Below are 25,431 nucleotides of genomic sequence, written 5' to 3'. Positions count from 1 at the left end.
TCAAAGGCAACTGCCGTCTGCTGGTTTTACTACTCACCCACTCAAGAGGCCTCTCCTGATTACTGAGGAATCACACGTTGGGCTGCAAATGCGAACGAATGCTCGTTTCAGTCCGCTTCAATCCGCTACCGTTATGGGGTTGTTAGGAGTTGGACCCCAGTGCATTTCTGGTCCATCGCCTTCACCACTCGGCCACGACAATCACCCCGACAAGCCCTCGTTGGTGGGGCGTGAAATGCATAGATGTTCCTACACTTCACTGCAGTTCAACCTTGAATTTTTCATCTGACAAACAACTTCACAGACTGTGCTTTCTTTCAAACGTCCTCCTGTTTGTGAATTTGTAGTTTTGGTGTATGAATGTCTCAACAGAGACCTTCTAATGAAATAGAAGCAACTAGATGACAGGACATTTACAACAATATCACCACCAAGGGCAATATGAAGGGCAACTGTCTTTGCTCCTTTGAGCGAGAAATATTCAAGCGCCATCTATGTCCTTTGCTTTTGCTTGGGTTTTCTCATGGAAGGACACAAGCTTTCACACACAAAGGGCACGTGTTTGCCGCTTTCAGTTGGAAACTTACTTGGGATTTACGAGTTCTTTCAGCTGACCAAACCCCATGTCATCTAGTCAATCACACGTTGGGCTGCCACTGCGAATGAACGCTTGTTGCCACATGCGACCGGTATGGGGTTGTCAGCAGTTGGCAAGCGGTGGGGGCTTAAGAAAACACAGTCCACTGCGATGGCCGGGAATCGAACCCGGGTCAACTGCTTGGAAGGCAGCTATGCTCACCACTATACCACCATCGCCACGCACAGCGACACAATGGCACTGCACCGTCGGCAGTTCATGTCAGGAACTCAACAAGGCGAGGAAAGAGGACAGCATCCACCGCTGTCCCTTGCACCGCAGGCTAAACAAACTGCTCACATTGAAACCAAGAGCATTCTCGCCAAGACGCTTATTTTGGCGGGGATGCAGGCTTGCGTTCTCCACAACCCTGCAGTGTCAAGAGCTGTGCAAATTGCTTTCTAGACAAAAGTGTCCCACGTTGTCGGCAGGATTCGAACCTGCGCGGGGAGACCCCAATGGATTTCTAGTCCATCGCCTTAACCACTCGGCCACGACAACCACCGGCCCTTGCCCTTGTTGCGCGAAACGCGTAGATGTAGCTATTTCTCACAGCAGTTCAATATTGAACTTTTCGGACGGCAAATAATTTCGCAGACTGCGCTTTGTTTCAAACAGCCTTCTGTTTGTAAGGGCGGTCTTTAGTTTTGGTGTGTGAATGTCTCAACCGCTATCTCTGTCCTTTTGCCACATGTCTGTTGGGCAACCGTCATGTTCTTGTTTTTGCCCCCTTCATGCAAGCGCACACAAAGTGCAATGCTTCGCCATCCTCAGTTCGAAGCGCTCGGAACTCACGAGCTCTTTCAGCTGAACAAACTCCATGCCAGCAGCGCTTCATCAGCGAGAAGATAAAGCTTGATGGAGATGCCGGGGATTGAACCCGGGGCCTCATACATGCAAAGCATGCGCTCTACCACTGAGCTACATCCCCGGCGGACGAGGCCTGGAAGTGCGGCAGAGACGCACACAACACGCCTGAGGACAGAATAGACGAGGGCCTGTAGCTTAGCTTGCACGGAGCTAATTAGTAAGCGTACCATGTGACTAAAGAAGCTTTTGAACAAGTACTCAGAGAAGGTGTGTGTATTAGTATTCTCAGTCAATCTGGGTCAGAGAAAACTGTTTTCTAAAGTGACAAAGTCAAAGGCAACTGCCGTCTGCTGGTTTTACTACTCACCCACTCAAGAGGCCTCTCCTGATTACTGAGGAATCACACGTTGGGCTGCAAATGCGAACGAATGCTCGTTTCAGTCCGCTTCAATCCGCTACCGTTATGGGGTTGTTAGGAGTTGGACCCCAGTGCATTTCTGGTCCATCGCCTTCACCACTCGGCCACGACAATCACCCCGACAAGCCCTCGTTGGTGGGGCGTGAAATGCATAGATGTTCCTACACTTCACTGCAGTTCAACCTTGAATTTTTCATCTGACAAACAACTTCACAGACTGTGCTTTCTTTCAAACGTCCTCCTGTTTGTGAATTTGTAGTTTTGGTGTATGAATGTCTCAACAGAGACCTTCTAATGAAATAGAAGCAACTAGATGACAGGACATTTACAACAATATCACCACCAAGGGCAATATGAAGGGCAACTGTCTTTGCTCCTTTGAGCGAGAAATATTCAAGCGCCATCTATGTCCTTTGCTTTTGCTTGGGTTTTCTCATGGAAGGACACAAGCTTTCACACACAAAGGGCACGTGTTTGCCGCTTTCAGTTGGAAACTTACTTGGGATTTACGAGTTCTTTCAGCTGACCAAACCCCATGTCATCTAGTCAATCACACGTTGGGCTGCCACTGCGAATGAACGCTTGTTGCCACATGCGACCGGTATGGGGTTGTCAGCAGTTGGCAAGCGGTGGGGGCTTAAGAAAACACAGTCCACTGCGATGGCCGGGAATCGAACCCGGGTCAACTGCTTGGAAGGCAGCTATGCTCACCACTATACCACCATCGCCACGCACAGCGACACAATGGCACTGCACCGTCGGCAGTTCATGTCAGGAACTCAACAAGGCGAGGAAAGAGGACAGCATCCACCGCTGTCCCTTGCACCGCAGGCTAAACAAACTGCTCACATTGAAACCAAGAGCATTCTCGCCAAGACGCTTATTTTGGCGGGGATGCAGGCTTGCGTTCTCCACAACCCTGCAGTGTCAAGAGCTGTGCAAATTGCTTTCTAGACAAAAGTGTCCCACGTTGTCGGCAGGATTCGAACCTGCGCGGGGAGACCCCAATGGATTTCTAGTCCATCGCCTTAACCACTCGGCCACGACAACCACCGGCCCTTGCCCTTGTTGCGCGAAACGCGTAGATGTAGCTATTTCTCACAGCAGTTCAATATTGAACTTTTCGGACGGCAAATAATTTCACAGACTGCGCTTTGTTTCAAACAGCCTTCTGTTTGTAAGGGCGGTCTTTAGTTTTGGTGTGTGAATGTCTCAACCGCTATCTCTGTCCTTTTGCCACATGTCTGTTGGGCAACCGTCATGTTCTTGTTTTTGCCCCCTTCATGCAAGCGCACACAAAGTGCAATGCTTCGCCGTCCTCAGTTCGAAGCGCTCGGAACTCACGAGCTCTTTCAGCTGAACAAACTCCATGCCAGCAGCGCTTCATCAGCGAGAAGATAAAGCTTGATGGAGATGCCGGGGATTGAACCCGGGGCCTCATACATGCAAAGCATGCGCTCTACCACTGAGCTACATCCCCGGCGGACGAGGCCTGGAAGTGCGGCAGAGACGCACACAACACGCCTGAGGACAGAATAGACGAGGGCCTGTAGCTTAGCTTGCACGGAGCTAATTAGTAAGCGTACCATGTGACTAAAGAAGCTTTTGAACAAGTACTCAGAGAAGGTGTGTGTATTAGTATTCTCAGTCAATCTGGGTCAGAGAAAACTGTTTTCTAAAGTGACAAAGTCAAAGGCAACTGCCGTCTGCTGGTTTTACTACTCACCCACTCAAGAGGCCTCTCCTGATTACTGAGGAATCACACGTTGGGCTGCAAATGCGAACGAATGCTCGTTTCAGTCCGCTTCAATCCGCTACCGTTATGGGGTTGTTAGGAGTTGGACCCCAGTGCATTTCTGGTCCATCGCCTTCACCACTCGGCCACGACAATCACCCCGACAAGCCCTCGTTGGTGGGGCGTGAAATGCATAGATGTTCCTACACTTCACTGCAGTTCAACCTTGAATTTTTCATCTGACAAACAACTTCACAGACTGTGCTTTCTTTCAAACGTCCTCCTGTTTGTGAATTTGTAGTTTTGGTGTATGAATGTCTCAACAGAGACCTTCTAATGAAATAGAAGCAACTAGATGACAGGACATTTACAACAATATCACCACCAAGGGCAATATGAAGGGCAACTGTCTTTGCTCCTTTGAGCGAGAAATATTCAAGCGCCATCTATGTCCTTTGCTTTTGCTTGGGTTTTCTCATGGAAGGACACAAGCTTTCACACACAAAGGGCACGTGTTTGCCGCTTTCAGTTGGAAACTTACTTGGGATTTACGAGTTCTTTCAGCTGACCAAACCCCATGTCATCTAGTCAATCACACGTTGGGCTGCCACTGCGAATGAACGCTTGTTGCCACATGCGACCGGTATGGGGTTGTCAGCAGTTGGCAAGCGGTGGGGGCTTAAGAAAACACAGTCCACTGCGATGGCCGGGAATCGAACCCGGGTCAACTGCTTGGAAGGCAGCTATGCTCACCACTATACCACCATCGCCACGCACAGCGACACAATGGCACTGCACCGTCGGCAGTTCATGTCAGGAACTCAACAAGGCGAGGAAAGAGGACAGCATCCACCGCTGTCCCTTGCACCGCAGGCTAAACAAACTGCTCACATTGAAACCAAGAGCATTCTCGCCAAGACGCTTATTTTGGCGGGGATGCAGGCTTGCGTTCTCCACAACCCTGCAGTGTCAAGAGCTGTGCAAATTGCTTTCTAGACAAAAGTGTCCCACGTTGTCGGCAGGATTCGAACCTGCGCGGGGAGACCCCAATGGATTTCTAGTCCATCGCCTTAACCACTCGGCCACGACAACCACCGGCCCTTGCCCTTGTTGCGCGAAACGCGTAGATGTAGCTATTTCTCACAGCAGTTCAATATTGAACTTTTCGGACGGCAAATAATTTCACAGACTGCGCTTTGTTTCAAACAGCCTTCTGTTTGTAAGGGCGGTCTTTAGTTTTGGTGTGTGAATGTCTCAACCGCTATCTCTGTCCTTTTGCCACATGTCTGTTGGGCAACCGTCATGTTCTTGTTTTTGCCCCCTTCATGCAAGCGCACACAAAGTGCAATGCTTCGCCGTCCTCAGTTCGAAGCGCTCGGAACTCACGAGCTCTTTCAGCTGAACAAACTCCATGCCAGCAGCGCTTCATCAGCGAGAAGATAAAGCTTGATGGAGATGCCGGGGATTGAACCCGGGGCCTCATACATGCAAAGCATGCGCTCTACCGCTGAGCTACATCCCCGGCGGACGAGGCCTGGAAGTGCGGCAGAGACGCACACAACACGCCTGAGGACAGAATAGACGAGGGCCTGTAGCTTAGCTTGCACGGAGCTAATTAGTAAGCGTACCATGTGACTAAAGAAGCTTTTGAACAAGTACTCAGAGAAGGTGTGTGTATTAGTATTCTCAGTCAATCTGGGTCAGAGAAAACTGTTTTCTAAAGTGACAAAGTCAAAGGCAACTGCCGTCTGCTGGTTTTACTACTCACCCACTCAAGAGGCCTCTCCTGATTACTGAGGAATCACACGTTGGGCTGCAAATGCGAACGAATGCTCGTTTCAGTCCGCTTCAATCCGCTACCGTTATGGGGTTGTTAGGAGTTGGACCCCAGTGCATTTCTGGTCCATCGCCTTCACCACTCGGCCACGACAATCACCCCGACAAGCCCTCGTTGGTGGGGCGTGAAATGCATAGATGTTCCTACACTTCACTGCAGTTCAACCTTGAATTTTTCATCTGACAAACAACTTCACAGACTGTGCTTTCTTTCAAACGTCCTCCTGTTTGTGAATTTGTAGTTTTGGTGTATGAATGTCTCAACAGAGACCTTCTAATGAAATAGAAGCAACTAGATGACAGGACATTTACAACAATATCACCACCAAGGGCAATATGAAGGGCAACTGTCTTTGCTCCTTTGAGCGAGAAATATTCAAGCGCCATCTATGTCCTTTGCTTTTGCTTGGGTTTTCTCATGGAAGGACACAAGCTTTCACACACAAAGGGCACGTGTTTGCCGCTTTCAGTTGGAAACTTACTTGGGATTTACGAGTTCTTTCAGCTGACCAAACCCCATGTCATCTAGTCAATCACACGTTGGGCTGCCACTGCGAATGAACGCTTGTTGCCACATGCGACCGGTATGGGGTTGTCAGCAGTTGGCAAGCGGTGGGGGCTTAAGAAAATACAGTCCACTGCGATGGCCGGGAATCGAACCCGGGTCAACTGCTTGGAAGGCAGCTATGCTCACCACTATACCACCATCGCCACGCACAGCGACACAATGGCACTGCACCGTCGGCAGTTCATGTCAGGAACTCAACAAGGCGAGGAAAGAGGACAGCATCCACCGCTGTCCCTTGCACCGCAGGCTAAACAAACTGCTCACATTGAAACCAAGAGCATTCTCGCCAAGACGCTTATTTTGGCGGGGATGCAGGCTTGCGTTCTCCACAACCCTGCAGTGTCAAGAGCTGTGCAAATTGCTTTCTAGACAAAAGTGTCCCACGTTGTCGGCAGGATTCGAACCTGCGCGGGAGACCCCAATGGATTTCTAGTCCATCGCCTTAACCACTCGGCCACGACAACCACCGGCCCTCGCCCTTGTTGCGCGAAACGCGTAGATGTAGCTATTTCTCACAGCAGTTCAATATTGAACTTTTCGGACGGCAAATAATTTCACAGACTGCGCTTTGTTTCAAACAGCCTTCTGTTTGTAAGGGCGGTCTTTAGTTTTGGTGTGTGAATGTCTCAACCGCTATCTCTGTCCTTTTGCCACATGTCTGTTGGGCAACCGTCATGTTCTTGTTTTTGCCCCCTTCATGCAAGCGCACACAAAGTGCAATGCTTCGCCGTCCTCAGTTCGAAGCGCTCGGAACTCACGAGCTCTTTCAGCTGAACAAACTCCATGCCAGCAGCGCTTCATCAGCGAGAAGATAAAGCTTGATGGAGATGCCGGGATTGAACCCGGGGCCTCATACATGCAAAGCATGCGCTCTACCACTGAGCTACATCCCCGGCGGACGAGGCCTGGAAGTGCGGCAGAGACGCACACAACACGCCTGAGGACAGAATAGACGAGGGCCTGTAGCTTAGCTTGCACGGAGCTAATTAGTAAGCGTACCATGTGACTAAAGAAGCTTTTGAACAAGTACTCAGAGAAGGTGTGTGTATTAGTATTCTCAGTCAATCTGGGTCAGAGAAAACTGTTTTCTAAAGTGACAAAGTCAAAGGCAACTGCCGTCTGCTGGTTTTACTACTCACCCACTCAAGAGGCCTCTCCTGATTACTGAGGAATCACACGTTGGGCTGCAAATGCGAACGAATGCTCGTTTCAGTCCGCTTCAATCCGCTACCGTTATGGGGTTGTTAGGAGTTGGACCCCAGTGCATTTCTGGTCCATCGCCTTCACCACTCGGCCACGACAATCACCCCGACAAGCCCTCGTTGGTGGGGCGTGAAATGCATAGATGTTCCTACACTTCACTGCAGTTCAACCTTGAATTTTTCATCTGACAAACAACTTCACAGACTGTGCTTTCTTTCAAACGTCCTCCTGTTTGTGAATTTGTAGTTTTGGTGTATGAATGTCTCAACAGAGACCTTCTAATGAAATAGAAGCAACTAGATGACAGGACATTTACAACAATATCACCACCAAGGGCAATATGAAGGGCAACTGTCTTTGCTCCTTTGAGCGAGAAATATTCAAGCGCCATCTATGTCCTTTGCTTTTGCTTGGGTTTTCTCATGGAAGGACACAAGCTTTCACACACAAAGGGCACGTGTTTGCCGCTTTCAGTTGGAAACTTACTTGGGATTTACGAGTTCTTTCAGCTGACCAAACCCCATGTCATCTAGTCAATCACACGTTGGGCTGCCACTGCGAATGAACGCTTGTTGCCACATGCGACCGGTATGGGGTTGTCAGCAGTTGGCAAGCGGTGGGGGCTTAAGAAAACACAGTCCACTGCGATGGCCGGGAATCGAACCCGGGTCAACTGCTTGGAAGGCAGCTATGCTCACCACTATACCACCATCGCCCACGCACAGCGACACAATGGCACTGCACCGTCGGCAGTTCATGTCAGGAACTCAACAAGGCGAGGAAAGAGGACAGCATCCACCGCTGTCCCTTGCACCGCAGGCTAAACAAACTGCTCACATTGAAACCAAGAGCATTCTCGCCAAGACGCTTATTTTGGCGGGGATGCAGGCTTGCGTTCTCCACAACCCTGCAGTGTCAAGAGCTGTGCAAATTGCTTTCTAGACAAAAGTGTCCCACGTTGTCGGCAGGATTCGAACCTGCGCGGGGAGACCCCAATGGATTTCTAGTCCATCGCCTTAACCACTCGGCCACGACAACCACCGGCCCTCGCCCTTGTTGCGCGAAACGCGTAGATGTAGCTATTTCTCACAGCAGTTCAATATTGAACTTTTCGGACGGCAAATAATTTCACAGACTGCGCTTTGTTTCAAACAGCCTTCTGTTTGTAAGGGCGGTCTTTAGTTTTGGTGTGTGAATGTCTCAACCGCTATCTCTGTCCTTTTGCCACATGTCTGTTGGGCAACCGTCATGTTCTTGTTTTTGCCCCCTTCATGCAAGCGCACACAAAGTGCAATGCTTCGCCGTCCTCAGTTCGAAGCGCTCGGAACTCACGAGCTCTTTCAGCTGAACAAACTCCATGCCAGCAGCGCTTCATCAGCGAGAAGATAAAGCTTGATGGAGATGCCGGGGATTGAACCCGGGGCCTCATACATGCAAAGCATGCGCTCTACCACTGAGCTACATCCCCGGCGGACGAGGCCTGGAAGTGCGGCAGAGACGCACACAACACGCCTGAGGACAGAATAGACGAGGGCCTGTAGCTTAGCTTGCACGGAGCTAATTAGTAAGCGTACCATGTGACTAAAGAAGCTTTTGAACAAGTACTCAGAGAAGGTGTGTGTATTAGTATTCTCAGTCAATCTGGGTCAGAGAAAACTGTTTTCTAAAGTGACAAAGTCAAAGGCAACTGCCGTCTGCTGGTTTTACTACTCACCCACTCAAGAGGCCTCTCCTGATTACTGAGGAATCACACGTTGGGCTGCAAATGCGAACGAATGCTCGTTTCAGTCCGCTTCAATCCGCTACCGTTATGGGGTTGTTAGGAGTTGGACCCCAGTGCATTTCTGGTCCATCGCCTTCACCACTCGGCCACGACAATCACCCCGACAAGCCCTCGTTGGTGGGGCGTGAAATGCATAGATGTTCCTACACTTCACTGCAGTTCAACCTTGAATTTTTCATCTGACAAACAACTTCACAGACTGTGCTTTCTTTCAAACGTCCTCCTGTTTGTGAATTTGTAGTTTTGGTGTATGAATGTCTCAACAGAGACCTTCTAATGAAATAGAAGCAACTAGATGACAGGACATTTACAACAATATCACCACCAAGGGCAATATGAAGGGCAACTGTCTTTGCTCCTTTGAGCGAGAAATATTCAAGCGCCATCTATGTCCTTTGCTTTTGCTTGGGTTTTCTCATGGAAGGACACAAGCTTTCACACACAAAGGGCACGTGTTTGCCGCTTTCAGTTGGAAACTTACTTGGGATTTACGAGTTCTTTCAGCTGACCAAACCCCATGTCATCTAGTCAATCACACGTTGGGCTGCCACTGCGAATGAACGCTTGTTGCCACATGCGACCGGTATGGGGTTGTCAGCAGTTGGCAAGCGGTGGGGGCTTAAGAAAACACAGTCCACTGCGATGGCCGGGAATCGAACCCGGGTCAACTGCTTGGAAGGCAGCTATGCTCACCACTATACCACCATCCCCACGCACAGCGACACAATGGCACTGCACCGTCGGCAGTTCATGTCAGGAACTCAACAAGGCGAGGAAAGAGGACAGCATCCACCGCTGTCCCTTGCACCGCAGGCTAAACAAACTGCTCACATTGAAACCAAGAGCATTCTCGCCAAGACGCTTATTTTGGCGGGGATGCAGGCTTGCGTTCTCCACAACCCTGCAGTGTCAAGAGCTGTGCAAATTGCTTTCTAGACAAAAGTGTCCCACGTTGTCGGCAGGATTCGAACCTGCGCGGGGAGACCCCAATGGATTTCTAGTCCATCGCCTTAACCACTCGGCCACGACAACCACCGGCCCTCGCCCTTGTTGCGCGAAACGCGTAGATGTAGCTATTTCTCACAGCAGTTCAATATTGAACTTTTCGGACGGCAAATAATTTCACAGACTGCGCTTTGTTTCAAACAGCCTTCTGTTTGTAAGGGCGGTCTTTAGTTTTGGTGTGTGAATGTCTCAACCGCTATCTCTGTCCTTTTGCCACATGTCTGTTGGGCAACCGTCATGTTCTTGTTTTTGCCCCCTTCATGCAAGCGCACACAAAGTGCAATGCTTCGCCGTCCTCAGTTCGAAGCGCTCGGAACTCACGAGCTCTTTCAGCTGAACAAACTCCATGCCAGCAGCGCTTCATCAGCGAGAAGATAAAGCTTGATGGAGATGCCGGGGATTGAACCCGGGGCCTCATACATGCAAAGCATGCGCTCTACCACTGAGCTACATCCCCGGCGGACGAGGCCTGGAAGTGCGGCAGAGACGCACACAACACGCCTGAGGACAGAATAGACGAGGGCCTGTAGCTTAGCTTGCACGGAGCTAATTAGTAAGCGTACCATGTGACTAAAGAAGCTTTTGAACAAGTACTCAGAGAAGGTGTGTGTATTAGTATTCTCAGTCAATCTGGGTCAGAGAAAACTGTTTTCTAAAGTGACAAAGTCAAAGGCAACTGCCGTCTGCTGGTTTTACTACTCACCCACTCAAGAGGCCTCTCCTGATTACTGAGGAATCACACGTTGGGCTGCAAATGCGAACGAATGCTCGTTTCAGTCCGCTTCAATCCGCTACCGTTATGGGGTTGTTAGGAGTTGGACCCCAGTGCATTTCTGGTCCATCGCCTTCACCACTCGGCCACGACAATCACCCCGACAAGCCCTCGTTGGTGGGGCGTGAAATGCATAGATGTTCCTACACTTCACTGCAGTTCAACCTTGAATTTTTCATCTGACAAACAACTTCACAGACTGTGCTTTCTTTCAAACGTCCTCCTGTTTGTGAATTTGTAGTTTTGGTGTATGAATGTCTCAACAGAGACCTTCTAATGAAATAGAAGCAACTAGATGACAGGACATTTACAACTATATCACCACCAAGGGCAATATGAAGGGCAACTGTCTTTGCTCCTTTGAGCGAGAAATATTCAAGCGCCATCTATGTCCTTTGCTTTTGCTTGGGTTTTCTCATGGAAGGACACAAGCTTTCACACACAAAGGGCACGTGTTTGCCGCTTTCAGTTGGAAACTTACTTGGGATTTACGAGTTCTTTCAGCTGACCAAACCCCATGTCATCTAGTCAATCACACGTTGGGCTGCCACTGCGAATGAACGCTTGTTGCCACATGCGACCGGTATGGGGTTGTCAGCAGTTGGCAAGCGGTGGGGGCTTAAGAAAACACAGTCCACTGCGATGGCCGGGAATCGAACCCGGGTCAACTGCTTGGAAGGCAGCTATGCTCACCACTATACCACCATCGCCACGCACAGCGACACAATGGCACTGCACCGTCGGCAGTTCATGTCAGGAACTCAACAAGGCGAGGAAAGAGGACAGCATCCACCGCTGTCCCTTGCACCGCAGGCTAAACAAACTGCTCACATTGAAACCAAGAGCATTCTCGCCAAGACGCTTATTTTGGCGGGGATGCAGGCTTGCGTTCTCCACAACCCTGCAGTGTCAAGAGCTGTGCAAATTGCTTTCTAGACAAAAGTGTCCCACGTTGTCGGCAGGATTCGAACCTGCGCGGGGAGACCCCAATGGATTTCTAGTCCATCGCCTTAACCACTCGGCCACGACAACCACCGGCCCTTGCCCTTGTTGCGCGAAACGCGTAGATGTAGCTATTTCTCACAGCAGTTCAATATTGAACTTTTCGGACGGCAAATAATTTCACAGACTGCGCTTTGTTTCAAACAGCCTTCTGTTTGTAAGGGCGGTCTTTAGTTTTGGTGTGTGAATGTCTCAACCGCTATCTCTGTCCTTTTGCCACATGTCTGTTGGGCAACCGTCATGTTCTTGTTTTTGCCCCCTTCATGCAAGCGCACACAAAGTGCAATGCTTCGCCATCCTCAGTTCGAAGCGCTCGGAACTCACGAGCTCTTTCAGCTGAACAAACTCCATGCCAGCAGCGCTTCATCAGCGAGAAGATAAAGCTTGATGGAGATGCCGGGGATTGAACCCGGGGCCTCATACATGCAAAGCATGCGCTCTACCACTGAGCTACATCCCCGGCGGACGAGGCCTGGAAGTGCGGCAGAGACGCAAACAACACGCCTGAGGACAGAATAGACGAGGGCCTGTAGCTTAGCTTGCACGGAGCTAATTAGTAAGCGTACCATGTGACTAAAGAAGCTTTTGAACAAGTACTCAGAGAAGGTGTGTGTATTAGTATTCTCAGTCAATCTGGGTCAGAGAAAACTGTTTTCTAAAGTGACAAAGTCAAAGGCAACTGCCGTCTGCTGGTTTTACTACTCACCCACTCAAGAGGCCTCTCCTGATTACTGAGGAATCACACGTTGGGCTGCAAATGCGAACGAATGCTCGTTTCAGTCCGCTTCAATCCGCTACCGTTATGGGGTTGTTAGGAGTTGGACCCCAGTGCATTTCTGGTCCATCGCCTTCACCACTCGGCCACGACAATCACCCCGACAAGCCCTCGTTGGTGGGGCGTGAAATGCATAGATGTTCCTACACTTCACTGCAGTTCAACCTTGAATTTTTCATCTGACAAACAACTTCACAGACTGTGCTTTCTTTCAAACGTCCTCCTGTTTGTGAATTTGTAGTTTTGGTGTATGAATGTCTCAACAGAGACCTTCTAATGAAATAGAAGCAACTAGATGACAGGACATTTACAACAATATCACCACCAAGGGCAATATGAAGGGCAACTGTCTTTGCTCCTTTGAGCGAGAAATATTCAAGCGCCATCTATGTCCTTTGCTTTTGCTTGGGTTTTCTCATGGAAGGACACAAGCTTTCACACACAAAGGGCACGTGTTTGCCGCTTTCAGTTGGAAACTTACTTGGGATTTACGAGTTCTTTCAGCTGACCAAACCCCATGTCATCTAGTCAATCACACGTTGGGCTGCCACTGCGAATGAACGCTTGTTGCCACATGCGACCGGTATGGGGTTGTCAGCAGTTGGCAAGCGGTGGGGGCTTAAGAAAACACAGTCCACTGCGATGGCCGGGAATCGAACCCGGGTCAACTGCTTGGAAGGCAGCTATGCTCACCACTATACCACCATCGCCACGCACAGCGACACAATGGCACTGCACCGTCGGCAGTTCATGTCAGGAACTCAACAAGGCGAGGAAAGAGGACAGCATCCACCGCTGTCCCTTGCACCGCAGGCTAAACAAACTGCTCACATTGAAACCAAGAGCATTCTCGCCAAGACGCTTATTTTGGCGGGGATGCAGGCTTGCGTTCTCCACAACCCTGCAGTGTCAAGAGCTGTGCAAATTGCTTTCTAGACAAAAGTGTCCCACGTTGTCGGCAGGATTCGAACCTGCGCGGGAGACCCCAATGGATTTCTAGTCCATCGCCTTAACCACTCGGCCACGACAACCACCGGCCCTTGCCCTTGTTGCGCGAAACGCGTAGATGTAGCTATTTCTCACAGCAGTTCAATATTGAACTTTTCGGACGGCAAATAATTTCACAGACTGCGCTTTGTTTCAAACAGCCTTCTGTTTGTAAGGGCGGTCTTTAGTTTTGGTGTGTGAATGTCTCAACCGCTATCTCTGTCCTTTTGCCACATGTCTGTTGGGCAACCGTCATGTTCTTGTTTTTGCCCCCTTCATGCAAGCGCACACAAAGTGCAATGCTTCGCCGTCCTCAGTTCGAAGCGCTCGGAACTCACGAGCTCTTTCAGCTGAACAAACTCCATGCCAGCAGCGCTTCATCAGCGAGAAGATAAAGCTTGATGGAGATGCCGGGGATTGAACCCGGGGCCTCATACATGCAAAGCATGCGCTCTACCACTGAGCTACATCCCCGGCGGACGAGGCCTGGAAGTGCGGCAGAGACGCACACAACACGCCTGAGGACAGAATAGACGAGGGCCTGTAGCTTAGCTTGCACGGAGCTAATTAGTAAGCGTACCATGTGACTAAAGAAGCTTTTGAACAAGTACTCAGAGAAGGTGTGTGTATTAGTATTCTCAGTCAATCTGGGTCAGAGAAAACTGTTTTCTAAAGTGACAAAGTCAAAGGCAACTGCCGTCTGCTGGTTTTACTACTCACCCACTCAAGAGGCCTCTCCTGATTACTGAGGAATCACACGTTGGGCTGCAAATGCGAACGAATGCTCGTTTCAGTCCGCTTCAATCCGCTACCGTTATGGGGTTGTTAGGAGTTGGACCCCAGTGCATTTCTGGTCCATCGCCTTCACCACTCGGCCACGACAATCACCCCGACAAGCCCTCGTTGGTGGGGCGTGAAATGCATAGATGTTCCTACACTTCACTGCAGTTCAACCTTGAATTTTTCATCTGACAAACAACTTCACAGACTGTGCTTTCTTTCAAACGTCCTCCTGTTTGTGAATTTGTAGTTTTGGTGTATGAATGTCTCAACAGAGACCTTCTAATGAAATAGAAGCAACTAGATGACAGGACATTTACAACAATATCACCACCAAGGGCAATATGAAGGGCAACTGTCTTTGCTCCTTTGAGCGAGAAATATTCAAGCGCCATCTATGTCCTTTGCTTTTGCTTGGGTTTTCTCATGGAAGGACACAAGCTTTCACACACAAAGGGCACGTGTTTGCCGCTTTCAGTTGGAAACTTACTTGGGATTTACGAGTTCTTTCAGCTGACCAAACCCCATGTCATCTAGTCAATCACACGTTGGGCTGCCACTGCGAATGAACGCTTGTTGCCACATGCGACCGGTATGGGGTTGTCAGCAGTTGGCAAGCGGTGGGGGCTTAAGAAAACACAGTCCACTGCGATGGCCGGGAATCGAACCCGGGTCAACTGCTTGGAAGGCAGCTATGCTCACCACTATACCACCATCGCCACGCACAGCGACACAATGGCACTGCACCGTCGGCAGTTCATGTCAGGAACTCAACAAGGCGAGGAAAGAGGACAGCATCCACCGCTGTCCCTTGCACCGCAGGCTAAACAAACTGCTCACATTGAAACCAAGAGCATTCTCGCCAAGACGCTTATTTTGGCGGGGATGCAGGCTTGCGTTCTCCACAACCCTGCAGTGTCAAGAGCTGTGCAAATTGCTTTCTAGACAAAAGTGTCCCACGTTGTCGGCAGGATTCGAACCTGCGCGGGGAGACCCCAATGGATTTCTAGTCCATCGCCTTAACCACTCGGCCACGACAACCACCGGCCCTTGCCCTTGTTGCGCGAAACGCGTAGATGTAGCTATTTCTCACAGCAGTTCAATATTGAACTTTTCGGACGGCAAATAATTTCACAGACTGCGCTTTGTTTCAAACAGCCTTCTGTTTGTAAGGGCGGTCTTTAGTTTTGGTGTGTGAATGTCTCAACCGCTATCTCTGTCCTTTTGCCACATGTCTGTTGGGCAACCGTCATGTTCTTGTTTTTGCCCCCTTCATGCAAGCGCACACAAAGTGCAATGCTTCGCCGTCCTCAGTTCGAAGCGCTCGGAACTCACGAGCTCTTTCAGCTGAACAAACTCCATGCCAGCAGCGCTTCATCAGCGAGAAGATAAAGCTTGATGGAGATGCCGGGGATTGAACCCGGGGCCTCATACATGCAAAGCATGCGCTCTACCACTGAGCTACATCCCCGGCGGACGAGGCCTGGAAGTGCGGCAGAGACGCACACAACACGCCTGAGGACAGAATAGACGAGGGCCTGTAGCTTAGCTTGCACGGAGCTAATTAGTAAGCGTACCATGTGACTAAAGAAGCTTTTGAACAAGTACTCAGAGAAGGTGTGTGTATTAGTATTCTCAGTCAATCTGGGTCAGAGAAAACTGTTTTCTAAAGTGACAAAGTCAAAGGCAACTGCCGTCTGCTGGTTTTACTACTCACCCACTCAAGAGGCCTCTCCTGATTACTGAGGAATCACACGTTGGGCTGCAAATGCGAACGAATGCTCGTTTCAGTCCGCTTCAATCCGCTACCGTTATGGGGTTGTTAGGAGTTGGACCCCAGTGCATTTCTGGTCCATCGCCTTCACCACTCGGCCACGACAATCACCCCGACAAGCCCTCGTTGGTGGGGCGTGAAATGCATAGATGTTCCTACACTTCACTGCAGTTCAACCTTGAATTTTTCATCTGACAAACAACTTCACAGACTGTGCTTTCTTTCAAACGTCCTCCTGTTTGTGAATTTGTAGTTTTGGTGTATGAATGTCTCAACAGAGACCTTCTAATGAAATAGAAGCAACTAGATGACAGGACATTTACAACAATATCACCACCAAGGGCAATATGAAGGGCAACTGTCTTTGCTCCTTTGAGCGAGAAATATTCAAGCGCCATCTATGTCCTTTGCTTTTGCTTGGGTTTTCTCATGGAAGGACACAAGCTTTCACACACAAAGGGCACGTGTTTGCCGCTTTCAGTTGGAAACTTACTTGGGATTTACGAGTTCTTTCAGCTGACCAAACCCCATGTCATCTAGTCAATCACACGTTGGGCTGCCACTGCGAATGAACGCTTGTTGCCACATGCGACCGGTATGGGGTTGTCAGCAGTTGGCAAGCGGTGGGGGCTTAAGAAAATACAGTCCACTTCGATGGCCGGGAATCGAACCCGGGTCAACTGCTTGGAAGGCAGCTATGCTCACCACTATACCACCATCGCCACGCACAGCGACACAATGGCACTGCACCGTCGGCAGTTCATGTCAGGAACTCAACAAGGCGAGGAAAGAGGACAGCATCCACCGCTGTCCCTTGCACCGCAGGCTAAACAAACTGCTCACATTGAAACCAAGAGCATTCTCGCCAAGACGCTTATTTTGGCGGGGATGCAGGCTTGCGTTCTCCACAACCCTGCAGTGTCAAGAGCTGTGCAAATTGCTTTCTAGACAAAAGTGTCCCACGTTGTCGGCAGGATTCGAACCTGCGCGGGGAGACCCCAATGGATTTCTAGTCCATCGCCTTAACCACTCGGCCACGACAACCACCGGCCCTCGCCCTTGTTGCGCGAAACGCGTAGATGTAGCTATTTCTCACAGCAGTTCAATATTGAACTTTTCGGACGGCAAATAATTTCACAGACTGCGCTTTGTTTCAAACAGCCTTCTGTTTGTAAGGGCGGTCTTTAGTTTTGGTGTGTGAATGTCTCAACCGCTATCTCTGTCCTTTTGCCACATGTCTGTTGGGCAACCGTCATGTTCTTGTTTTTGCCCCCTTCATGCAAGCGCACACAAAGTGCAATGCTTCGCCGTCCTCAGTTCGAAGCGCTCGGAACTCACGAGCTCTTTCAGCTGAACAAACTCCATGCCAGCAGCGCTTCATCAGCGAGAAGATAAAGCTTGATGGAGATGCCGGGGATTGAACCCGGGGCCTCATACATGCAAAGCATGCGCTCTACCACTGAGCTACATCCCCGGCGGACGAGGCCTGGAAGTGCGGCAGAGACGCACACAACACGCCTGAGGACAGAATAGACGAGGGCCTGTAGCTTAGCTTGCACGGAGCTAATTAGTAAGCGTACCATGTGACTAAAGAAGCTTTTGAACAAGTACTCAGAGAAGGTGTGTGTATTAGTATTCTCAGTCAATCTGGGTCAGAGAAAACTGTTTTCTAAAGTGACAAAGTCAAAGGCAACTGCCGTCTGCTGGTTTTACTACTCACCCACTCAAGAGGCCTCTCCTGATTACTGAGGAATCACACGTTGGGCTGCAAATGCGAACGAATGCTCGTTTCAGTCCGCTTCAATCCGCTACCGTTATGGGGTTGTTAGGAGTTGGACCCCAGTGCATTTCTGGTCCATCGCCTTCACCACTCGGCCACGACAATCACCCCGACAAGCCCTCGTTGGTGGGGCGTGAAATGCATAGATGTTCCTACACTTCACTGCAGTTCAACCTTGAATTTTTCATCTGACAAACAACTTCACAGACTGTGCTTTCTTTCAAACGTCCTCCTGTTTGTGAATTTGTAGTTTTGGTGTATGAATGTCTCAACAGAGACCTTCTAATGAAATAGAAGCAACTAGATGACAGGACATTTACAACAATATCACCACCAAGGGCAATATGAAGGGCAACTGTCTTTGCTCCTTTGAGCGAGAAATATTCAAGCGCCATCTATGTCCTTTGCTTTTGCTTGGGTTTTCTCATGGAAGGACACAAGCTTTCACACACAAAGGGCACGTGTTTGCCGCTTTCAGTTGGAAACTTACTTGGGATTTACGAGTTCTTTCAGCTGACCAAACCCCATGTCATCTAGTCAATCACACGTTGGGCTGCCACTGCGAATGAACGCTTGTTGCCACATGCGACCGGTATGGGGTTGTCAGCAGTTGGCAAGCGGTGGGGGCTTAAGAAAACACAGTCCACTGCGATGGCCGGGAATCGAACCCGGGTCAACTGCTTGGAAGGCAGCTATGCTCACCACTATACCACCATCGCCACGCACAGCGACACAATGGCACTGCACCGTCGGCAGTTCATGTCAGGAACTCAACAAGGCGAGGAAAGAGGACAGCATCCACCGCTGTCCCTTGCACCGCAGGCTAAACAAACTGCTCACATTGAAACCAAGAGCATTCTCGCCAAGACGCTTATTTTGGGCGGGGATGCAGGCTTGCGTTCTCCACAACCCTGCAGTGTCAAGAGCTGTGCAAATTGCTTTCTAGACAAAAGTGTCCCACGTTGTCGGCAGGATTCGAACCTGCGCGGGGAGACCCCAATGGATTTCTAGTCCATCGCCTTAACCACTCGGCCACGACAACCACCGGCCCTTGCCCTTGTTGCGCGAAACGCGTAGATGTAGCTATTTCTCACAGCAGTTCAATATTGAACTTTTCGGACGGCAAATAATTTCACAGACTGCGCTTTGTTTCAAACAGCCTTCTGTTTGTAAGGGCGGTCTTTAGTTTTGGTGTGTGAATGTCTCAACCGCTATCTCTGTCCTTTTGCCACATGTCTGTTGGGCAACCGTCATGTTCTTGTTTTTGCCCCCTTCATGCAAGCGCACACAAAGTGCAATGCTTCGCCGTCCTCAGTTCGAAGCGCTCGGAACTCACGAGCTCTTTCAGCTGAACAAACTCCATGCCAGCAGCGCTTCATCAGCGAGAAGATAAAGCTTGATGGAGATGCCGGGGATTGAACCCGGGGCCTCATACATGCAAAGCATGCGCTCTACCACTGAGCTACATCCCCGGCGGACGAGGCCTGGAAGTGCGGCAGAGACGCACACAACACGCCTGAGGACAGAATAGACGAGGGCCTGTAGCTTAGCTTGCACGGAGCTAATTAGTAAGCGTACCATGTGACTAAAGAAGCTTTTGAACAAGTACTCAGAGAAGGTGTGTGTATTAGTATTCTCAGTCAATCTGGGTCAGAGAAAACTGTTTTCTAAAGTGACAAAGTCAAAGGCAACTGCCGTCTGCTGGTTTTACTACTCACCCACTCAAGAGGCCTCTCCTGATTACTGAGGAATCACACGTTGGGCTGCAAATGCGAACGAATGCTCGTTTCAGTCCGCTTCAATCCGCTACCGTTATGGGGTTGTTAGGAGTTGGACCCCAGTGCATTTCTGGTCCATCGCCTTCACCACTCGGCCACGACAATCACCCCGACAAGCCCTCGTTGGTGGGGCGTGAAATGCATAGATGTTCCTACACTTCACTGCAGTTCAACCTTGAATTTTTCATCTGACAAACAACTTCACAGACTGTGCTTTCTTTCAAACGTCCTCCTGTTTGTGAATTTGTAGTTTTGGTGTATGAATGTCTCAACAGAGACCTTCTAATGAAATAGAAGCAACTAGATGACAGGACATTTACAACAATATCACCACCAAGGGCAATATGAAGGGCAACTGTCTTTGCTCCTTTGAGCGAGAAATATTCAAGCGCCATCTATGTCCTTTGCTTTTGCTTGGGTTTTCTCATGGAAGGACACAAGCTTTCACACACAAAGGGCACGTGTTTGCCGCTTTCAGTTGGAAACTTACTTGGGATTTACGAGTTCTTTCAGCTGACCAAACCCCATGTCATCTAGTCAATCACACGTTGGGCTGCCACTGCGAATGAACGCTTGTTGCCACATGCGACCGGTATGGGGTTGTCAGCAGTTGGCAAGCGGTGGGGGCTTAAGAAAACACAGTCCACTGCGATGGCCGGGAATCGAACCCGGGTCAACTGCTTGGAAGGCAGCTATGCTCACCACTATACCACCATCGCCACGCACAGCGACACAATGGCACTGCACCGTCGGCAGTTCATGTCAGGAACTCAACAAGGCGAGGAAAGAGGACAGCATCCACCGCTGTCCCTTGCACCGCAGGCTAAACAAACTGCTCACATTGAAACCAAGAGCATTCTCGCCAAGACGCTTATTTTGGCGGGGATGCAGGCTTGCGTTCTCCACAACCCTGCAGTGTCAAGAGCTGTGCAAATTGCTTTCTAGACAAAAGTGTCCCACGTTGTCGGCAGGATTCGAACCTGCGCGGGGAGACCCCAATGGATTTCTAGTCCATCGCCTTAACCACTCGGCCACGACAACCACCGGCCCTCGCCCCTGTTGCGCGAAACGCGTAGATGTAGCTATTTCTCACAGCAGTTCAATATTGAACTTTTCGGACGGCAAATAATTTCGCAGACTGCGCTTTGTTTCAAACAGCCTTCTGTTTGTAAGGGCGGTCTTTAGTTTTGGTGTGTGAATGTCTCAACCGCTATCTCTGTCCTTTTGCCACATGTCTGTTGGGCAACCGTCATGTTCTTGTTTTTGCCCCCTTCATGCAAGCGCACACAAAGTGCAATGCTTCGCCGTCCTCAGTTCGAAGCGCTCGGAACTCACGAGCTCTTTCAGCTGAACAAACTCCATGCCAGCAGCGCTTCATCAGCGAGAAGATAAAGCTTGATGGAGATGCCGGGGATTGAACCCGGGGCCTCATACATGCAAAGCATGCGCTCTACCACTGAGCTACATCCCCGGCGGACGAGGCCTGGAAGTGCGGCAGAGACGCACACAACACGCCTGAGGACAGAATAGACGAGGGCCTGTAGCTTAGCTTGCACGGAGCTAATTAGTAAGCGTACCATGTGACTAAAGAAGCTTTTGAACAAGTACTCAGAGAAGGTGTGTGTATTAGTATTCTCAGTCAATCTGGGTCAGAGAAAACTGTTTTCTAAAGTGACAAAGTCAAAGGCAACTGCCGTCTGCTGGTTTTACTACTCACCCACTCAAGAGGCCTCTCCTGATTACTGAGGAATCACACGTTGGGCTGCAAATGCGAACGAATGCTCGTTTCAGTCCGCTTCAATCCGCTACCGTTATGGGGTTGTTAGGAGTTGGACCCCAGTGCATTTCTGGTCCATCGCCTTCACCACTCGGCCACGACAATCACCCCGACAAGCCCTCGTTGGTGGGGCGTGAAATGCATAGATGTTCCTACACTTCACTGCAGTTCAACCTTGAATTTTTCTTCTGACAAACAACTTCACAGACTGTGCTTTCTTTCAAACGTCCTCCTGTTTGTGAATTTGTAGTTTTGGTGTATGAATGTCTCAACAGAGACCTTCTAATGAAATAGAAGCAACTAGATGACAGGACATTTACAACAATATCACCACCAAGGGCAATATGAAGGGCAACTGTCTTTGCTCCTTTGAGCGAGAAATATTCAAGCGCCATCTATGTCCTTTGCTTTTGCTTGGGTTTTCTCATGGAAGGACACAAGCTTTCACACACAAAGGGCACGTGTTTGCCGCTTTCAGTTGGAAACTTACTTGGGATTTACGAGTTCTTTCAGCTGACCAAACCCCATGTCATCTAGTCAATCACACGTTGGGCTGCCACTGCGAATGAACGCTTGTTGCCACATGCGACCGGTATGGGGTTGTCAGCAGTTGGCAAGCGGTGGGGGCTTAAGAAAACACAGTCCACTGCGATGGCCGGGAATCGAACCCGGGTCAACTGCTTGGAAGGCAGCTATGCTCACCACTATACCACCATCGCCACGCACAGCGACACAATGGCACTGCACCGTCGGCAGTTCATGTCAGGAACTCAACAAGGCGAGGAAAGAGGACAGCATCCACCGCTGTCCCTTGCACCGCAGGCTAAACAAACTGCTCACATTGAAACCAAGAGCATTCTCGCCAAGACGCTTATTTTGGCGGGGATGCAGGCTTGCGTTCTCCACAACCCTGCAGTGTCAAGAGCTGTGCAAATTGCTTTCTAGACAAAAGTGTCCCACGTTGTCGGCAGGATTCGAACCTGCGCGGGGAGACCCCAATGGATTTCTAGTCCATCGCCTTAACCACTCGGCCACGACAACCACCGGCCCTCGCCCTTGTTGCGCGAAACGCGTAGATGTAGCTATTTCTCACAGCAGTTCAATATTGAACTTTTCGGACGGCAAATAATTTCACAGACTGCGCTTTGTTTCAAACAGCCTTCTGTTTGTAAGGGCGGTCTTTAGTTTTGGTGTGTGAATGTCTCAACCGCTATCTCTGTCCTTTTGCCACATGTCTGTTGGGCAACCGTCATGTTCTTGTTTTTGCCCCCTTCATGCAAGCGCACACAAAGTGCAATGCTTCGCCGTCCTCAGTTCGAAGCGCTCGGAACTCACGAGCTCTTTCAGCTGAACAAACTCCATGCCAGCAGCGCTTCATCAGCGAGAAGATAAAGCTTGATGGAGATGCCGGGGATTGAACCCGAGGCCTCATACATGCAAAGCATGCGCTCTACCACTGAGCTACATCCCCGGCGGACGAGGCCTGGAAGTGCGGCAGAGACGCACACAACACGCCTGAGGACAGAATAGACGAGGGCCTGTAGCTTAGCTTGCACGGAGCTAATTAGTAAGCGTACCATGTGACTAAAGAAGCTTTTGAACAAGTACTCAGAGAAGGTGTGTGTATTAGTATTCTCAGTCAATCTGGGTCAGAGAAAACTGTTTTCTAAAGTGACAAAGTCAAAGGCAACTGCCGTCTGCTGGTTTTACTACTCACCCACTCAAGAGGCCTCTCCTGATTACTGAGGAATCACACGTTGGGCTGCAAATGCGAACGAATGCTCGTTTCAGTCCGCTTCAATCCGCTACCGTTATGGGGTTGTTAGGAGTTGGACCCCAGTGCATTTCTGGTCCATCGCCTTCACCACTCGGCCACGACAATCACCCCGACAAGCCCTCGTTGGTGGGGCGTGAAATGCATAGATGTTCCTACACTTCACTGCAGTTCAACCTTGAATTTTTCTTCTGACAAACAACTTCACAGACTGTGCTTTCTTTCAAACGTCCTCCTGTTTGTGAATTTGTAGTTTTGGTGTATGAATGTCTCAACAGAGACCTTCTAATGAAATAGAAGCAACTAGATGACAGGACATTTACAACAATATCACCACCAAGGGCAATATGAAGGGCAACTGTCTTTGCTCCTTTGAGCGAGAAATATTCAAGCGCCATCTATGTCCTTTGCTTTTGCTTGGGTTTTCTCATGGAAGGACACAAGCTTTCACACACAAAGGGCACGTGTTTGCCGCTTTCAGTTGGAAACTTACTTGGGATTTACGAGTTCTTCAGCTGACCAAACCCCATGTCATCTAGTCAATCACACGTTGGGCTGCCACTGCGAATGAACGCTTGTTGCCACATGCGACCGGTATGGGGTTGTCAGCAGTTGGCAAGCGGTGGGGGCTTAAGAAAACACAGTCCACTGCGATGGCCGGGAATCGAACCCGGGTCAACTGCTTGGAAGGCAGCTATGCTCACCACTATACCACCATCGCCACGCACAGTGACACAATGGCACTGCACTGTCTTTAGTTTTGGTGTGTGAATGTCTCAACCGCTATCTCTGTCCTTTTGACACATGTCTGTTGGGCAACCGTCACGTTCTTGTTTTTTCTCCACAACCCTGCAGTGTCAAGAGCTGTGCAAATTGCTTTCTAGACAAAAGCGTGCCACGTTGTCGGCAGGATAATTATATAATTTAAATATAATAATTTCACAGACTGCGCTTTCTTTCAAACAGCCTTCTGTTTGTAAGGGCGGTTTTTAGTTTTTGTGTATGAATGTCTCAACAGAAGATGACAGGAAAATTACAACAATAGAAAGTTCATCACCACCAAATCTTTGCTCTTCCAAGCAAGAAGTATTCAAGGGCTCTGACTGCCCTGTTGCTTTTTTCTTTATTTAAAATTAATATCATAAACATGCGACAAGTAGTTGACTACCCTGTCGTTATTTAACAACTTCGAGAGAATCATTAGTCAGGGGCAGCCCTATATAAAAGACTGTGGTTTCAAGACACATTCTCATGAAAGAACGCAGAATATTTTATTCATTCGTGCTAAAATACACACGTAGTTTATTCATAAGGAATGCACCCATTAAGTTTAGATCCATAACTTCACCACAAGATGGCAGTGGTTCACATTTTTTTTTTAAAGTCAGCTCAAGGTAACCCACCAACAAGTTACATGCACTAACAGTAACACATAAAAATACACTTCACTTACCCACCAAAATAACAATGATAATAACAAGGGGATTGTAAAGTTTATTTCAACTTAACTACTCGAAGTATATGTGCGGACAATATCATTAAAATGTTTAGAAAAACATAAAATGACACTATAATAATACCAATATCCATGTACACTCAGAACTGTCCACAGGTCAAAAATTAGAAAAGAACAAGAACAAACACTCTAGTAGGATTGCAAGGTGATAAATAGTTTTAAAACAAATATTTTGGGTGTAAAAGTCATGCAGCTCAAGGACAGCTGATCTAGGTATAGAAAGGACTCCACAAACAAATGGCTGCTAACCAATTCAAATCTGAGCAACACTCACTGAATTGTACTGCACTTAACCTCTCATCTTTCTAGCTTTGCAGTCTGCACAGGTTTGTCCTATCCTGAGTCACTCTTCCATGGGCATGCAGTTCTCCACCCATCCCTCCATGTTGGTCTTGGCAATATGTTTCCAGATGTAAACACACATGTTGTCTGGAGGGTGAGAATCAGTGGAAATGAGTGAGACTCTGGTGAGAACATACTTTGACTGCCAAACACCTGGATAGCAAGCAGTTGGCTGTAAGTCCTGTTTTCACTTGGGGGAGCACTGATGATGAGGCCACTGCAGGCATTTGTGTGTATGTTTAAAAAAGAATGATATTGTTCAGCCAGTAGCAGGATCACTCCATCGTCTTCTAAAGCTAGTTCCTCAGTGTTACACAATCTGTCTCTCTACACAGTGTTTCAGCTCCTGACCACTGACATCCAGCTGTTGTTACACCAC

General features: G+C 49.2%; 40 non-coding genes across 40 annotated transcripts; all 40 read right to left on the bottom strand.

Annotated features, from left to right (window-relative positions):
- Positions 1-744: 744 nt before the first annotated feature.
- On the bottom strand, positions 745-816 carry trnag-ucc (transfer RNA glycine (anticodon UCC)). The gene has a single exon. It is a non-coding gene; the product is annotated as a tRNA-Gly (tRNA).
- Positions 817-1,056: 240 nt separating this feature from the next.
- On the bottom strand, positions 1,057-1,138 carry trnas-aga (transfer RNA serine (anticodon AGA)). The gene has a single exon. It is a non-coding gene; the product is annotated as a tRNA-Ser (tRNA).
- A 358-nt stretch (positions 1,139-1,496) lies between these two features.
- On the bottom strand, positions 1,497-1,568 carry trnaa-ugc (transfer RNA alanine (anticodon UGC)). The gene has a single exon. It is a non-coding gene; the product is annotated as a tRNA-Ala (tRNA).
- Positions 1,569-2,521: 953 nt separating this feature from the next.
- Positions 2,522-2,593, bottom strand: trnag-ucc (transfer RNA glycine (anticodon UCC)). The gene has a single exon. It is a non-coding gene; the product is annotated as a tRNA-Gly (tRNA).
- A 240-nt stretch (positions 2,594-2,833) lies between these two features.
- On the bottom strand, positions 2,834-2,915 carry trnas-aga (transfer RNA serine (anticodon AGA)). The gene has a single exon. It is a non-coding gene; the product is annotated as a tRNA-Ser (tRNA).
- Positions 2,916-3,273: 358 nt separating this feature from the next.
- Positions 3,274-3,345, bottom strand: trnaa-ugc (transfer RNA alanine (anticodon UGC)). Its single transcript has one exon. It is a non-coding gene; the product is annotated as a tRNA-Ala (tRNA).
- Positions 3,346-4,298: 953 nt separating this feature from the next.
- trnag-ucc (transfer RNA glycine (anticodon UCC)) lies at positions 4,299-4,370 on the bottom strand. The gene has a single exon. It is a non-coding gene; the product is annotated as a tRNA-Gly (tRNA).
- Positions 4,371-4,610: 240 nt separating this feature from the next.
- trnas-aga (transfer RNA serine (anticodon AGA)) lies at positions 4,611-4,692 on the bottom strand. The gene has a single exon. It is a non-coding gene; the product is annotated as a tRNA-Ser (tRNA).
- A 358-nt stretch (positions 4,693-5,050) lies between these two features.
- trnaa-ugc (transfer RNA alanine (anticodon UGC)) lies at positions 5,051-5,122 on the bottom strand. The gene has a single exon. It is a non-coding gene; the product is annotated as a tRNA-Ala (tRNA).
- Positions 5,123-6,075: 953 nt separating this feature from the next.
- Positions 6,076-6,147, bottom strand: trnag-ucc (transfer RNA glycine (anticodon UCC)). The gene has a single exon. It is a non-coding gene; the product is annotated as a tRNA-Gly (tRNA).
- A 240-nt stretch (positions 6,148-6,387) lies between these two features.
- trnas-aga (transfer RNA serine (anticodon AGA)) lies at positions 6,388-6,468 on the bottom strand. The gene has a single exon. It is a non-coding gene; the product is annotated as a tRNA-Ser (tRNA).
- Positions 6,469-6,826: 358 nt separating this feature from the next.
- trnaa-ugc (transfer RNA alanine (anticodon UGC)) lies at positions 6,827-6,897 on the bottom strand. Its single transcript has one exon. It is a non-coding gene; the product is annotated as a tRNA-Ala (tRNA).
- Positions 6,898-7,850: 953 nt separating this feature from the next.
- Positions 7,851-7,922, bottom strand: trnag-ucc (transfer RNA glycine (anticodon UCC)). Its single transcript has one exon. It is a non-coding gene; the product is annotated as a tRNA-Gly (tRNA).
- A 241-nt stretch (positions 7,923-8,163) lies between these two features.
- Positions 8,164-8,245, bottom strand: trnas-aga (transfer RNA serine (anticodon AGA)). The gene has a single exon. It is a non-coding gene; the product is annotated as a tRNA-Ser (tRNA).
- A 358-nt stretch (positions 8,246-8,603) lies between these two features.
- On the bottom strand, positions 8,604-8,675 carry trnaa-ugc (transfer RNA alanine (anticodon UGC)). The gene has a single exon. It is a non-coding gene; the product is annotated as a tRNA-Ala (tRNA).
- A 953-nt stretch (positions 8,676-9,628) lies between these two features.
- trnag-ucc (transfer RNA glycine (anticodon UCC)) lies at positions 9,629-9,700 on the bottom strand. The gene has a single exon. It is a non-coding gene; the product is annotated as a tRNA-Gly (tRNA).
- A 240-nt stretch (positions 9,701-9,940) lies between these two features.
- trnas-aga (transfer RNA serine (anticodon AGA)) lies at positions 9,941-10,022 on the bottom strand. The gene has a single exon. It is a non-coding gene; the product is annotated as a tRNA-Ser (tRNA).
- A 358-nt stretch (positions 10,023-10,380) lies between these two features.
- trnaa-ugc (transfer RNA alanine (anticodon UGC)) lies at positions 10,381-10,452 on the bottom strand. The gene has a single exon. It is a non-coding gene; the product is annotated as a tRNA-Ala (tRNA).
- Positions 10,453-11,405: 953 nt separating this feature from the next.
- On the bottom strand, positions 11,406-11,477 carry trnag-ucc (transfer RNA glycine (anticodon UCC)). The gene has a single exon. It is a non-coding gene; the product is annotated as a tRNA-Gly (tRNA).
- A 240-nt stretch (positions 11,478-11,717) lies between these two features.
- Positions 11,718-11,799, bottom strand: trnas-aga (transfer RNA serine (anticodon AGA)). The gene has a single exon. It is a non-coding gene; the product is annotated as a tRNA-Ser (tRNA).
- A 358-nt stretch (positions 11,800-12,157) lies between these two features.
- Positions 12,158-12,229, bottom strand: trnaa-ugc (transfer RNA alanine (anticodon UGC)). Its single transcript has one exon. It is a non-coding gene; the product is annotated as a tRNA-Ala (tRNA).
- A 953-nt stretch (positions 12,230-13,182) lies between these two features.
- On the bottom strand, positions 13,183-13,254 carry trnag-ucc (transfer RNA glycine (anticodon UCC)). Its single transcript has one exon. It is a non-coding gene; the product is annotated as a tRNA-Gly (tRNA).
- Positions 13,255-13,494: 240 nt separating this feature from the next.
- trnas-aga (transfer RNA serine (anticodon AGA)) lies at positions 13,495-13,575 on the bottom strand. The gene has a single exon. It is a non-coding gene; the product is annotated as a tRNA-Ser (tRNA).
- A 358-nt stretch (positions 13,576-13,933) lies between these two features.
- trnaa-ugc (transfer RNA alanine (anticodon UGC)) lies at positions 13,934-14,005 on the bottom strand. The gene has a single exon. It is a non-coding gene; the product is annotated as a tRNA-Ala (tRNA).
- Positions 14,006-14,958: 953 nt separating this feature from the next.
- Positions 14,959-15,030, bottom strand: trnag-ucc (transfer RNA glycine (anticodon UCC)). Its single transcript has one exon. It is a non-coding gene; the product is annotated as a tRNA-Gly (tRNA).
- Positions 15,031-15,270: 240 nt separating this feature from the next.
- On the bottom strand, positions 15,271-15,352 carry trnas-aga (transfer RNA serine (anticodon AGA)). Its single transcript has one exon. It is a non-coding gene; the product is annotated as a tRNA-Ser (tRNA).
- Positions 15,353-15,710: 358 nt separating this feature from the next.
- On the bottom strand, positions 15,711-15,782 carry trnaa-ugc (transfer RNA alanine (anticodon UGC)). The gene has a single exon. It is a non-coding gene; the product is annotated as a tRNA-Ala (tRNA).
- A 953-nt stretch (positions 15,783-16,735) lies between these two features.
- On the bottom strand, positions 16,736-16,807 carry trnag-ucc (transfer RNA glycine (anticodon UCC)). Its single transcript has one exon. It is a non-coding gene; the product is annotated as a tRNA-Gly (tRNA).
- A 240-nt stretch (positions 16,808-17,047) lies between these two features.
- trnas-aga (transfer RNA serine (anticodon AGA)) lies at positions 17,048-17,129 on the bottom strand. The gene has a single exon. It is a non-coding gene; the product is annotated as a tRNA-Ser (tRNA).
- Positions 17,130-17,487: 358 nt separating this feature from the next.
- On the bottom strand, positions 17,488-17,559 carry trnaa-ugc (transfer RNA alanine (anticodon UGC)). Its single transcript has one exon. It is a non-coding gene; the product is annotated as a tRNA-Ala (tRNA).
- Positions 17,560-18,512: 953 nt separating this feature from the next.
- trnag-ucc (transfer RNA glycine (anticodon UCC)) lies at positions 18,513-18,584 on the bottom strand. The gene has a single exon. It is a non-coding gene; the product is annotated as a tRNA-Gly (tRNA).
- A 241-nt stretch (positions 18,585-18,825) lies between these two features.
- Positions 18,826-18,907, bottom strand: trnas-aga (transfer RNA serine (anticodon AGA)). The gene has a single exon. It is a non-coding gene; the product is annotated as a tRNA-Ser (tRNA).
- A 358-nt stretch (positions 18,908-19,265) lies between these two features.
- trnaa-ugc (transfer RNA alanine (anticodon UGC)) lies at positions 19,266-19,337 on the bottom strand. Its single transcript has one exon. It is a non-coding gene; the product is annotated as a tRNA-Ala (tRNA).
- A 953-nt stretch (positions 19,338-20,290) lies between these two features.
- trnag-ucc (transfer RNA glycine (anticodon UCC)) lies at positions 20,291-20,362 on the bottom strand. The gene has a single exon. It is a non-coding gene; the product is annotated as a tRNA-Gly (tRNA).
- A 240-nt stretch (positions 20,363-20,602) lies between these two features.
- On the bottom strand, positions 20,603-20,684 carry trnas-aga (transfer RNA serine (anticodon AGA)). Its single transcript has one exon. It is a non-coding gene; the product is annotated as a tRNA-Ser (tRNA).
- Positions 20,685-21,042: 358 nt separating this feature from the next.
- On the bottom strand, positions 21,043-21,114 carry trnaa-ugc (transfer RNA alanine (anticodon UGC)). Its single transcript has one exon. It is a non-coding gene; the product is annotated as a tRNA-Ala (tRNA).
- A 953-nt stretch (positions 21,115-22,067) lies between these two features.
- On the bottom strand, positions 22,068-22,139 carry trnag-ucc (transfer RNA glycine (anticodon UCC)). Its single transcript has one exon. It is a non-coding gene; the product is annotated as a tRNA-Gly (tRNA).
- A 240-nt stretch (positions 22,140-22,379) lies between these two features.
- On the bottom strand, positions 22,380-22,461 carry trnas-aga (transfer RNA serine (anticodon AGA)). Its single transcript has one exon. It is a non-coding gene; the product is annotated as a tRNA-Ser (tRNA).
- Positions 22,462-22,819: 358 nt separating this feature from the next.
- trnaa-ugc (transfer RNA alanine (anticodon UGC)) lies at positions 22,820-22,891 on the bottom strand. The gene has a single exon. It is a non-coding gene; the product is annotated as a tRNA-Ala (tRNA).
- Positions 22,892-23,843: 952 nt separating this feature from the next.
- Positions 23,844-23,915, bottom strand: trnag-ucc (transfer RNA glycine (anticodon UCC)). Its single transcript has one exon. It is a non-coding gene; the product is annotated as a tRNA-Gly (tRNA).
- Positions 23,916-25,431: the final 1,516 nt, after the last annotated feature.

This window comes from Dicentrarchus labrax, unplaced genomic scaffold (assembly GCF_905237075.1).
Source record: "Dicentrarchus labrax unplaced genomic scaffold, dlabrax2021, whole genome shotgun sequence".
NCBI lineage: Eukaryota > Metazoa > Chordata > Actinopteri > Moronidae > Dicentrarchus > Dicentrarchus labrax.
This window is presented reverse-complemented; position numbering and strand designations above follow the sequence as displayed.